The sequence below is a fragment of the Adiantum capillus-veneris genome, chromosome 18 (assembly GCF_014529385.1).
Source record: "Adiantum capillus-veneris isolate H3 chromosome 18, ASM1452938v2, whole genome shotgun sequence".
In the NCBI taxonomy this organism is placed as follows: domain Eukaryota; kingdom Viridiplantae; phylum Streptophyta; class Polypodiopsida; order Polypodiales; family Pteridaceae; genus Adiantum; species Adiantum capillus-veneris.
Window position 1 is genome coordinate 42,424,095 of NC_140948.1, and position 13,441 is coordinate 42,437,535.

The following is a 13,441-nucleotide window of genomic DNA, read 5'->3' on the forward strand; positions in this document are numbered from 1 at the left end:
TCTTTGAGTATTTTTAGATTCCATCGTTCCGATGCTTGTTAAAGCCCTTATATATATTAAGGAAAAAGTGAAAAATGCATGTTTAGTTTACATCGTTGTTATAGAAATTGCCACCTTGTAGACCTTTATTTTTGGTTGGATAATCCAAGCTAGATGTGTCTTTTTTGTATCACACAACCATCAAAGATCGTGAAGAGGAAGAAAATTCCATGTGAGACGAGCTTGGATAGATTTGGAGCCGATTAAGAGCTATAAGCCATTGAAGATGGCTAAAAAAGTAACATGTATGGGATTTTATTAGTGTTATTTTGTGATCGTGTGCTCCTATGATGCCTCTTTTCAACTCTATTTTGACTTTTCTTTACTAAAGACTAGAGTCGACTACAAAAATAACCACTTTTGGGCTAGCTATTCTTCGAGACGGTCTCTATCATGGGCACATGCTACATGATTGTGATTGACAGTGCAATGGTGATTGTGATTGCGTGTATGTGTGGGATATTGGGATTGGGAGTGAGAGTGAGCTAAATTTGATTGAGAGTGAGATACCTCGGGGGTGGTCGAGACGTTATGATAGGAGGTAGATTCTCAGCTTGTCCTATCTATTCTGGGTATTTTCTGAATTTTTTTTTGTTTTCAACCTGTGTCCTGTCACACAAAGACTAGTGACATCCACTATGTTGTGCATTCGCCTTGTGCTTGGGAAACACAAGGAAATTTCCATTGATGGTAAGATAGGATAGTTTCTCTCCATGTGGTGGACATGCATGCGTATACACATGAGAGAGAGAGAGAGAGAGAGAGAGAGATTTTAATATAAAATAGAAGCAAGAAAGTTTCACAAAAAAATATGAGAGAGAGAGTTTTAAACCATATTCTTAGACTTTGCGAAAGGCCTTACCCGATTTTTCTTTTCAGGCAAATAGGAGAAGGAAGCATCCAAACTATGCTCTCAAGCATTTGTTACTCCAACATTACAATTTGGGTGGGGGAAAAAGTGACTATGAGGTGGATCCACACTTTGGGAGGCTATTGGTTGTTGTGGTGGTTTGTGGGTTAGATAGAGTCATGAGCAATGTGAACCGAGCCTTATCTCAACTCATTGCTCACGCAAAATAGGATAAGCTAATTAGCAGCGGTTCAACTTGAACTTGAGTTGCAATTAGAGCGCCATGTGCGAACATATCATCACCGCCAGCCGCTCCCTCGCCAACCAGAACCTGCTCGGATTGAACTTCAACGTCAACGACCTCGACGCAAACTTCGCCAACGTAGGCCTCTCCCCCAACCACATGGTGGTGCTCTCTCGCAGCCACACCATCGGCAAGGCCAATTGCAACACCTTCGTTGCACGGCTGACACCCAATGCTGATGACCCCACCGCTCTCGAGTCTGCCTACTGCGAGTTGCTTGTGCCGGTGCCAATGCTGCCTTTGTGGACCTCGACGTTGCCTCCCCCATGCTCTTTGACAATGGCTACTACTCCAACCTCCTCAACAACCGTGGACTCCTCCACTCCGACCAGGTGCTCTACCCCACCGCCGGCACCACATGTAACCAAGTGGCCCCCTATGCTAAGAGGCAGGCTGCCTTCTTCATCGACTTCACCACCGCCATGATCAAGATGGGCAATATCGCCCCCCTCATCGGCTCCATGCAAGGAGAGGTGCACAGCCTATGCGGCTTCGTCAACAATAGCTAGCGAGATCTTACAAGCTAGACGTTCTCCCTACAACGTTGGCTAACAACTATGATTAGTGATTGAGAGGATCAACAAAAATTAAAAGTATACATTCTGACCAGATGGGCAATATCGCCCCCCTCACCGGCTCCATGCAAGGAGAGGTGCGCACCCAGTGCGGCTTCATCAACAGCAGCTAGCCAGTTCTTGCAAGCTAGACTTTCTCCCTACAACGTTGGCTAACACCTATGATTACTCATTGAGAGGATCAACAGAAAGTTTCTAAATATAAAAAACGTATACATAAAGTTTCTAAATATCGAAAAAGAAAAATCATTCTTTTAGCCCCTTCAATCTTTTATTCAAGTTATTTTGTGTATTGTGTATAAAATGTAAAATTCAATTATCTTGAAAAGTGTTTCTTTTGTCGTTGTTGAGGTGGTCTAGTCTTGTCAAACAAGTGTGCTTTGACTGGTTTTGTATAAGAGATTGTTCCATGATCAATTTTCTATTTAACGTTTTTTGTATACCAAAGCAAACTTTCAAATAACTTGAGAAGTATTAGTTTCATTGTTATTGAGGCAGTCTAGTGTTATCAAACAAGAGGGCTTTGACCGGTTTGTATAGCAGATTATTCCATAATCCATTCAATTTATGAGACTATCTGTGAAATTTGATTGATCGCACTATAATGGTGATTATTCGATTGTGAAAGAAGAAGATTCGATTTTATAAATGAAACCAAACATTTTTCTTTTTTACTGATATTCTCATCCTCCATTTTTTTCCACTATAATTTCAGACTACTATTCTCATTGGTCTGCATCGTCGTGCTCCACTCACTCGCTCAACACATGTCGAGTTATACAATACCCAGTGTATTTATATCAACAACAACTTGCTAGAATTGCTCCCTACAAGGTCGGCCCAATATTATGAATACTCATCGAGCAGATTAAGGAAGTCAAAGTATACACGAATTTCCTAAATATCGAGAAAGGAAATTCATTCTTTCGGCCCCTTGAAATTGGCGAATTCATAATATTCACTAATTTAAACCTACGTACTAGAGTGTATAGGTGTGCGAGAAAATTGGTGTGTGTGCAGAGAGGGGTAAAGAGGTGTTATGTGTGTGGTTGAGAATTAGGAGGAAATTAAGTTGATTGGAACCTCCATTGGAACGCAATAAGCTATGCTTTTGTGTGCAACTCTATGCTTGGCTATGCTCAAATGAGTGTTTTGAATGAATTTTTGTACCTCAGTGTTTTCTTGGAGAGGATATGGGTGTTGTGATTCCACCTAATCTATGGATATGTGTGTGTGTGTGTATGTTGTCAGGCACGTCCCTATTCACGATGATCGGGCACTTACCACCAGCCATTAGCTAGCCGATTGCTGACCTCTGTTGAAGTGCTAGTTTGCATGTCGTGGGTACCTATCTACTAGGCATGTTCAGCCTTGGGAGGCTAAGCATGCAGTGTGGGTCGAGATCTCTTGCGAGGACATGCCTTTGCTAAGTGGCCCCTCTTCCTGCAAATGACGAATTGGTTCACGAGTCTTGAATACTCCAAGCACACTAGCAGCCTTGGATGCAATTGAAGCTTCCATGCACGGGGTCTCAAAAATGATCTTGGAAACAATCCCAGAAAGAAGCAGCAAGTAACTCCCTCCTCAACTCAGGGAAGCATGCCAAAATGGGCAGATAGGCTTCCTCAATAAGAACATACGAAGCTACATCAAAACCATGGTGTCACTCTCAAAAATAAAATCTAACCAGTACTGATCATGATAATACATGTTACCTTTATACAAATGAAATGTTGCCTCAAACATCGCTCCCACATGAGAATTCAAAAAGGAGATAATGTTAGAGTAGAAGGATCATTATTCACTTCACTTCGAACTTGATCAATCAAATCATTGTGCACAACAAAAAGAAAATTATACCTAGGACTTTGATTAAAGCCATCGGTTAACATGTTCTCTTTTACATCCAAATATTTGAGATCAAAATAAGCTGAACAATAGTTGAAGCCATCATTTTTGTCTGTTGTTCAGTAATGGTTAAGTGAAAATATATTTTGAACTTTGATGATCACTCTTAAATTCAAAATTTACACTAAGCAATAAAGGATGCCAATGTTCTAGAGCATGAGTAGCAACATGGGATTTCATGAACGTGGTCACAAATGTGTGAACATGTTAATAATATTGAGTGATCACATTTCAAACTATGTGATCACGTTTAATATTTATGTGACTTTCCTTAACGTATAGAAACTATCCAATTTGGTAAGCCCAATGGGATTTTTTTCATTTCCTGGTGGTCCTGGTTTAGTGTTCTTATAGTTTCCCAATGGGCCCGTTGGGAAAACGCATGCTTCGACGAAGTTTTGGTGGGTTGTCATGTCACCAATTATCTCCTTAAATTTTGATTATGTGAATATGATAATAAAAAATGTGATCACAAGAAATTTAATGTGACATAAAACACATCCCATCTGTTCCCCACTTGCATCAAGTCTTACAACACAATGTGTTCTTATTTTGGGATTTTTAAATTACAATTTTTAGCCACTCATTCTGTAACTGGTTGCTTTTGACCATACAAAACTCTTGTTTGTCTTTGTTAATCTAGTTAGAGAACTTGCAATCTTAGAGAAACTCTTAATATGTGCTCGTTTATACTATGCCTACCCCATGAAACTCCTCACATGTCTCATTGTTTTTGGTATTGGCCAATCTACAATTGCCTTGACTTTATCAAGATCATTATGGATTGGAGATTACACTTTCTAGATATACAATTTCTTCCTTAGTAAATAAGCACTAGTTATGTAGTTTGGCATACAAGTGATGATCCAATAATACTTGAAGTGATTTCCTTACATGTGGTTCATCTTTATTTTCATTCTTACAATAAGCAAAAATATCATTCAATTAAAGTCATCAAGCTAAGGATGAAATATATTGTGCATTAAACACATGAATGTTGTAAGTACACTGGTCAAACCAAAAGCCAAAATGGAAAATTCAAAGTGCTTATATCATGTACGAAAAAAAGTTTTGAAAATATTTCCTTTGGAGATAAAGGTTACTCATTAGGGCTATAGGACAAGTGTGTAGCATTAGAAGTTGAAAAAGCCAATTTTTTTCACTAGTAGAGATCCTCATCACGCTTATCTCTTGACCTCAAACTGGCTCATTTTGACATTTTCACCTCATACAATCTATTGTCATGTGGCATATAGGCCTTGAATTCCCTCACATGTCAAAAATCACTCACATCATGATCACATCATCCAAAAACACACTAGGTCTTCTTAATTTTAAAATTTAGCCCAAGGGAACCACTTTCAAATCCAAAAAGTGCAAAAACACATTCAATATAGGGAAGCATCATGTACAACTAGCACAAGCCTTGAAAATGTAAAAAAGTTTCAAAAATGACATAGTAGATAATCAACGCGCTTATTATCTTCTGTTTCCAAATGAGTTCAATTTTGTTAATTTTTCTTCCCATCAGCGTTATCATGTCTTTACTAGCCTCCATATCAAGTTTGGATTAGTTTTGACACTTTAAAACTTTGCACCAACACTTGGACATTTTTTGGAGCCTTCCGGTCAAAAGGTGATCCCAACCATGCATCCAAGAATCCAAATCTAACCAAACTTCAAATACTAGTTTTTCAATGCTTATAACCCTTGTGCATAATCAAAATCTAACTTTGATGCCAAAATGATGCCTTAGATAATAAGTGTGCTTATTATCTCAAATGAATTTTATTTACGGGAATAACTTTTTGATGCTTACACATTGCTTGTATGAATTCAAGTAGTAATTATTTGGATTTATATGTGAATTTGATCTACAAAATCTCAATTGCAGTTTAATAAGTAATCTTCCGCTCTCAAATGCACCTAATGCCTATGCATGGTGTGCCAACTCCAGGATCATTGCAAAACGATCCCTCCACCTAAAAAAACAAGACTCATTACTAGACCTTCTAGAGTATCAACTAGAAGAGGAGTCTATGCGCAAGGCAAAAAAGACTTTTGTTGGGGACCTACTTGAAAAGAACCATGTAGCGATTTTCCAAGGGAGGTTTAGCATAGTAGAAAACCAGGCAATTGAGTTACAAATGATGCCAAAGGAAATCTATAATGTGTCCCAAGTACTAGAGCTACAAGAGGCATAGAGGAAGCTCGGACTCCACTCCTACCAAATGGATCCATGTGGAGTGGATCTACAAAGGGCATACAAAGTGCTCAACACAATCCAAGAAGATTGCACCAAGAAAATCTCAAATGCTACTCGCTAGTCAACATAGGTGAATATATCTCAAAGGAGATAGTGGCTGAGGCTCACTAACTACCAAACGTAGAAGAGTTGATGAGGTCAAAAGAAAAGAAAAGAATAGGTATTTTCACAAAAAATCCACCATAAGTACTGAGGCAGTCTGGGACGGGCAACAAGAGAGGTGACCCCTAAACATCCCTCAAGGCTCCCGTGCTCCTCAATTGGGGCTGGGGCAACCACAAGCAAGAAAAAGAACCAACAAACCCATAACCAAACAAGTGAAGGAGCACCAACAAGTTATGGGATGCGAACTAGGAAGCGGGAAAATTCTTGAAAAATACCCCCAAGAAAACACAACAAAAAAAATCAAAAACAAGAGACACTCTCTTGTACACACATCCACACTCAACTAAGAGAATGCGAGGAAGAGGAAGAGCATTGATGAAGACTTGGTTTTTTCTCTGCATAATGAATATATACTTTCTAAACAACTCAAGCTTGCATGAATGCTACACAAACACCAACCAAATGCTTCACATTTCCATCATGCATACACTCTCTTAGGGTACTTGGAGCCCTCTCATTGTTTACCCTCTTACAAAGAATCAATTTTTGCAATGGAGCAAAAAATAAAAACAAATAATTCAAATATGCAAGCTGAATTTGACAGCTGAAAAGGTACAAATCACCTCACAAATACTTATGCCAATTTGCACAAATGGCAAGGAGTGGGTTGCCAAGTTTGATTACTCCTTGCTGCACCAACTTCTTGATTGCATTACTGAAATTGAAAGCATGTACAATAGGGAGATTTACTACAAACACTCTCTCCTAAGAAAGGTGTAGGATTAGGGCTTTGCTCATGCCACACAATGTAATCTCCCAAAGGTGTTACACTTAGTCTCTCCTCACACATAGAGTGTTGGTGCTATGAGAGATTGCCTTACAAGGAATCCAAAAGAATTATTTATAGGTTAGGAGCCCCCCGATTAGAATTATTTCTAAGTCTAATTAGTAAGCTCACTAAGGAAACTTATTATTTTCTTCTAGTATTCAAATGAGGTGGCTCTATATTATGCCTTTGAGTCATCAATGCGGGCTCAAGAGTGGAAATATTTGAAATGAAAAGAGGTGAAATTGGAGAGAGAAGAGAGTGAGAGTAAGAGAGAATGCATTTCATTTTTTGTACATACTCTAATGTGAGGTGCTTTAGTAATTAGGGTGGTTAGTTGTAATTTATGTGTTAGTAGTTTGTAGTTAGTAGGATGTGTTAAAATAACATGGCTGCACTTAAGGTGAATTACATGATTTATACAAGGATGAGAATATACACAATTTGATGGAAACCACAAGATGTAAAGGGAATGTTCCACCTATCTCCTCTAGTGGATGAAGTGGTTGTAGAACTCGATCTCCCAGTGTAGTTTTTGTGACCTTGGAAAAGTTGAATTTTCCATGATCAAACTCCTCCTTTTTTAGAGCTTGAGCTGGGTTATTTGCTGAGTTTTTCTCTTTTTCTGAAAGGATGAATAGGTTATGGTAATATGAGTTTGATTCTAGAGGAGAGAAATTGAGTTATATGTGTGTAAAGACAATAATTTTTGAGCTATGGCGTAAGGGAGAGATGGAAATGGTGAAGAAGATGAAAGAAGGCATGAAAGGTGCGGGTTTTGGTGATGGAGGAGGAGGATGAGTATGTGAGTATGTGTGAAAGTGTGGAAAAGGTAGAAAGGAACCTAGCTCTAATTGAGTGTGTGAGGTAGGAAGATTGAGGTCCACAAAAATCTAGACACAATACGCAAATGAGCTCAAAAAATTCTAAACTAATTTGAGCACAATCTTGAAATCATGTGAAAAGTTTTTCATGTTGTATACTTCTTCAAAATCGGATGGGAACAAATTTTTAAAAAATTAGCAAAAACATGTGTTTTTGGACCTTAAAAGTCATTGACTCGGTCCCTTCTTTGTTTTGATTTCCTTTAGCGTTCAAGAGAGTGACCTCTCATTCCTAGTAGAGTGACAAAATACTACTAAGATATTAATATCCACATATGGAAAAGGATTTTCACAAATATATGATATGCATGTGATGAAAATTAGAAACAAAGTAGTGTATAAATATTCCAAGATACCCCGAGTATAACAAAAATAAGAAATAAAAAGCAAAAAATAGAAGACACAAGTGACATGATAGAGTCAAATGAGAGGAGCCGCCCTTGATATTATTTATGGGGATAAAAAAAGTATGTGAAATGTGAAGAGATTTCAGTGATAATAAGTGACGGAGGGGATATAAGTCATTCTTATTAAATAATAAATGTGAATATTCTCACGTGGAGGAATTTTACTTATTACAATGGATTATATACAAGAAGTATGATGAAGGGTAAGGATGCATGGCATGAATTTTTGGTTTGATAAAACACACACCTAATTGTAGTATTTACGTAATTAATTAAAGATATTTATAAAAATAGATAAAATGCATGGGAGAAAAATTGTACATAGGCACTTGGATAAAAATAGATTATATACACAAATAGGCCACAATATAGATCCACTTCTTTTTTTGGCTTCTAATAAGCTAGAAAAATATTTTAGATAAAATATGAGAAAAACAATCCCTAACACACACACATGTGCCTATGTATAGTGAAAGGGTGAGGATAACCACAATGTTTGAGTGATTTTGATAAGGTGAGGTAGTTCACTATGGCAATTATGGAGAGCAAAAAGACGGCTATCACTACCTTCCAAGATAGGATTCAAAATTTGGCGGAGCAACCCACAAGATTGTTCCATTAGTACTTTCATTTCTTAGCAAAGAGGCCGCCAAGGTACACCTGTCCAAACCATGCAATGGCATCATCCTTCAATGCCGGTTTGAAGATCAAAATTTCCACGTCAACTGATCATGCCTCGTATGTGCTTAACACCTTGAAAAGCACCAAGAGACTAAGGGGATCAAGTATTTGGGGGCACCAAAAAATCTCACTCAAATTACCTACCATGCAGTCGGGATGGTAGAAAACCTACAACTAGCACTAGATTAAAATTTGTGGATAGAAGCTAGATTGAAAAATTAAGAACGAGAAGATAAGGAGAAAGTTGAAAATGAGCCACTACCATTTCTCAAAATATCAAAGAGGAAGTTACCCCCGTTTTCTCTAGTCGAGAACAAAGAAGAGAGCGATGAAGGGGCAATGGAGGAATATAAGGATAAAGCCTCTAAAGAAAGTGAAGCAGATCCAAATATAGAAGATGAGAAAAAATGAATGGCTAGAGGCAAGGAGAAACTTGAATATATGCCACCAAAGCGAGCTTGAAGGCCCATCCCAATCATCATTGAAAAACCATCTCAGAGAGCGGTGAGACTTGAATAGAGAAAGAGGCATTTGAACAAGAAAAAGGTCTGCAAAGGGATTTGGAGGAGTTATGGCAACCAAATCTTCAAAAGAAACTTAGAACAAAGAGCCCCTTCTATGGAAAAGATCCCCTTGCATAGCTGGAAATGATCTAGTAAGAAGTGGAGCTGGCATAGGCCAAGGAAGAATTTAAAATATCTGATTTGTCAGTCACTAAGCGTGATAAACAGCCTCCTTCTCTTGTCACCATGGGGGTACCCTCTCCACCTCCCATAGTAGAAAGTAATCTCAAAGAGACGGCTCAAGAGGAACCTCGGCAAGAGGAAAAGGCAGGTCTGGTGCCAACAACATCAGGAACGACTAAGACACAAAAAGGAGAGGAATGAATAGATATGCAAGTAGATATAAAGCTGTATGTTGTTGCACGAGAGCCGAGACAACAGGTAGACAGTATGAAAGAGATCAAGATGGACACTCTCAAAGATGAGACACCTATTGAAGAAGAAAGGGTTGAGCCAGATACACTACAGAAAGTGCAACAAGATCTAGCGGGCACTTCTCAACCAACCACATCTTAGCCACGTAGTGTGGGCTTCTGCCGCACGTACAAATCAAGGGACTTACCTAATAATATGTGCGAGACATAGATGGCTCCAAGCACGCAACTAGCCTAAACTAGTAAGCTCAAAGATGACAATGGTGTGTCACTCACCGCTCTACGCTTGCTGTCGTGGAGGATTACATTCGAATATTAAGTGGTGGATATCATCTTTGATATGTTTCAGATATTTATCCATCGAATAGGACAGATTGACAACCAGTTGAGAGTATAGTTGGGATTTTTTATGCTTTCCATGCATTTATTGGTGAGCAAATGTACCGAGGAAGACAACACAAGGAACTTGCAGATAATGGAATTTTCTTTTATGATAGGTCATATGTGGAACCAAGAACTTCCATTGGTTGGGGTCGTGTAGCTCCTTTGTCACTTCCATCCTTTGACAACAAGGATTGGTCCCTGCCTGCTTCGCAAACTAGTGAAAGCTTCAAAAATAAGTTGTTTCAGGATATACAAAAGTCCCTCAAGTATTCAATTGCCACAAAAATAGTTCAGCTCGCACTATTTATGCCTCTTGAAGTATTTGTAGATTTTTTCTTCGACGAGCAAATAAGAACTACCACAACAATGTTAATTTTCAAGTCTGAGAGCTGTTTGGACTTTTTAGATGATAACTGGGATAGGAAACAATCACAGAACAAAATCTATATTTTGCAAAAGAAGTCCATAATTTGCAAGTTCATTATAAGCTCTCAAAATTTCTTAATATTGTTTTACTATATTAGATATCATCTTCTTAGTGGGCAGCTTATTCCACTCGACCAAGATACAGAGAACAACCTCGAGAACAAAACCTTTATCAATGGAGCTCTACTTTCGAGACAACCTACTTACTGTGATGGAGACAATGTCAATCACAACTCTGGCACAGCTCATGGTAGATCTTATATGTGAAGAACTTCCACTTTTGCCTGAATTGTATGCATTCAGTCTCAACAATAGAAAGGTGATTACTAAATCGATAAATTTTGATTGTCTTTAATACACTATGACTGAATCTAACTTTTTCTTCTTTTCAGATTCCAAGGCGCAAGGAGAAAACACATTGTGCAAGGAGTCACTAACAAATACACTTCACTTAATTGCTTCCACTGGAAGCTAGGTCACATACCTTGTGCACGCAAAGAGCTTTGATGCCAAGCAAACCATGATGTACTCTTCAAAATGACTAATGCAGAGATATTTTTTGGCGGTCAAACAATGTTTCAAAAATGTACATTTTCAATGTTTCAAAACTTTACATATTGTGTTGTTTCTGTCAAGATTTATACAAGTAATTTTCTCTCTTTCCCTGCTACTGTCCTCTCCACCGGCTTGTACCACTCATCCCTTGTCCTCTCCCCCGGTTTGTGCCACTCGTCCCCTGTCCTCTCCTGTGGTTTGTGCCACTCCTCCCTTGCCCTCTGCTCCGATTGCTCCCCTACCCTCTGCTTTGGTTGCTACTACCTCCACCTTTGGGGACGTTGGTCTCGGGCATCCTTTCGCATCGCTCGAAATCATGGGCCTCTTCCATGGCTTCCCATGCTTCTTGCACCTGTGAAGCTTCCCGTTTTTCTTGCTCTTGCCATCAACATGTAGCTCATTCCTCTACTTCTGCGGCGTCCGCAAAATATTGGTTTATTGCTCCTACATATTTCGAACTTCTTCTTGAGTCTGATTGTGGCGTTGCATCACTTCGTTAATGCGAGCCTCTTCGAACTCGTCAGCTCTCGCCGCTTCCTCTCTTGTGCGTCTGTTTACCGAGATTATAATATGTTGGATGGCCATTACAAAAAAATGCCGCACATCGTTGTTGGTGTAGTTATGTAATCGAAGTTCGTGTAGAAGCGTGATACAGACATCTGTTGCTTCATACATATGTTGCAGCAAACAATAAAATATAAGATTAATTACATTTGGTATATCCATAATTTGACTGATGAGCAACATGGCATTCAAATAGGTTTTACCAGCCACAGCTATAGTCATCAGTCTACAGAGGCACGGTTACCCGTTCGTGCCGGACTACATTTCCTAGATCATGTGCTAACAAAAGATGCTCTACATAGCATACAAGTTTTTTCGCAGCACTACATACATAACCACTTGAGTCAGCAACACATTACAAAGAGACACTGCTTTCCAAATGTACCCAAATGGACCTTACGTTTTTACATGACCGTGAAATACCCTGCTTTGCCCGGAGTTTGCGAAGTAAACAATCTTAGCTTCCATGTCAAATAACATCAGACTCCAATGATCACTACAAAGACACCATCAAAGATGAGGAGAGATTCTCAATGCAAGATGTTTTTTACAAGGCAAGAAAACGATTGATTGTACGCAGTGACCAAAAAGCGCGCTAGATCAAAGTTGACTCTGCTAAACGAGTTCATCAGACTAAAAAAGGAAACTGAATTGTTCTGTAGATAAGGCGATATCAGCGGATCTATTACGTATACTTTCTCTTGAACCTCAAGGGGCAGAAGCGAGACAGCGTGGCTAACATGAACAAATGGCAGAGATTAGACTTGAACACCAAGTGAGTCAATACCGAGCGAGTGGGGCAGCTATCGAATTCCATCCGCCACTGATTCGCTTGGTATTGACCCATGTCTTGGCTGAAATGAGCCATTATAAAGAAGAAATTGACGACTGCCGCAAAGACATGGGTCAATACCAAGCGAATCAGTGGCGGGTTGCAATTCTATAAGAAACTGACTAGCTTGGTATCTACCCATGTGTTTAAGGTAGTGAAACATTATAAAGAAAACTTGGCAACTATAGCAAAGACATGGGTCAATACCGAGCGAGTAGTATCAATATCCAATTTCATTAGCCACTCTCTCACTTGGTATTGACCCATGTCACTCTCTCACTCTCTCACTCTCTCACTCAGTAGAGACCTATTCGCTCAGTAGTGACCTTAGAAAATAGTAATGGCAGACATGAATTATATTTTATGAGGTCACTACCGAGCGAATAGGTGCATAGGAAAGAGTTTGCCTTGCCTTATTCACTCGGTAGTGACTTCAGAAAATAGTAATAGCAGACATCACTTACATTTTTTGAGGTCACTACCAAGAGAACAGGTTTGCATCCCGTGCAACAAAATACCTTATTCGTTGGGTAGTGACCTCAGAAAAGTGTACAAACAAGCGAACAGGTTTGCATCCGCTACAAAAAAATACCAATGTGAAGGAGATGTTAAATTGATGCGGTCCTAAATATCATGTCGTTCCCTACCATCACCTCCCCTAATATCGGGGGGATGGTACCATTGATTCTCTCTCCCACATCCACTTCTCATGAAACCGCATGGCGGTACCACCCCTCACAGACCACTCACTCATAAGCCAGAACCCAGGCTCTGCTTTTTAAGCAATTGTTTCAGAACCTCCCTCAGGGTTTCGTAGAACAGCTAAAAGATGCTTAGGATAGTGGTGATGCCTTTCCAAGGTATACTCCCGCAGCGTCAGCAACACCGCATCCGGGCC

At 39.3% G+C, this 13,441-nt stretch overlaps 1 pseudogene; it reads left to right on the forward strand.

Moving 5' to 3' along the window:
• The first annotated feature begins 1,172 nt into the window (after window positions 1-1,172).
• On the forward strand, window positions 1,173-1,702 carry LOC147435558 (peroxidase pseudogene; annotated as a pseudogene).
• Window positions 1,703-13,441: the final 11,739 nt, after the last annotated feature.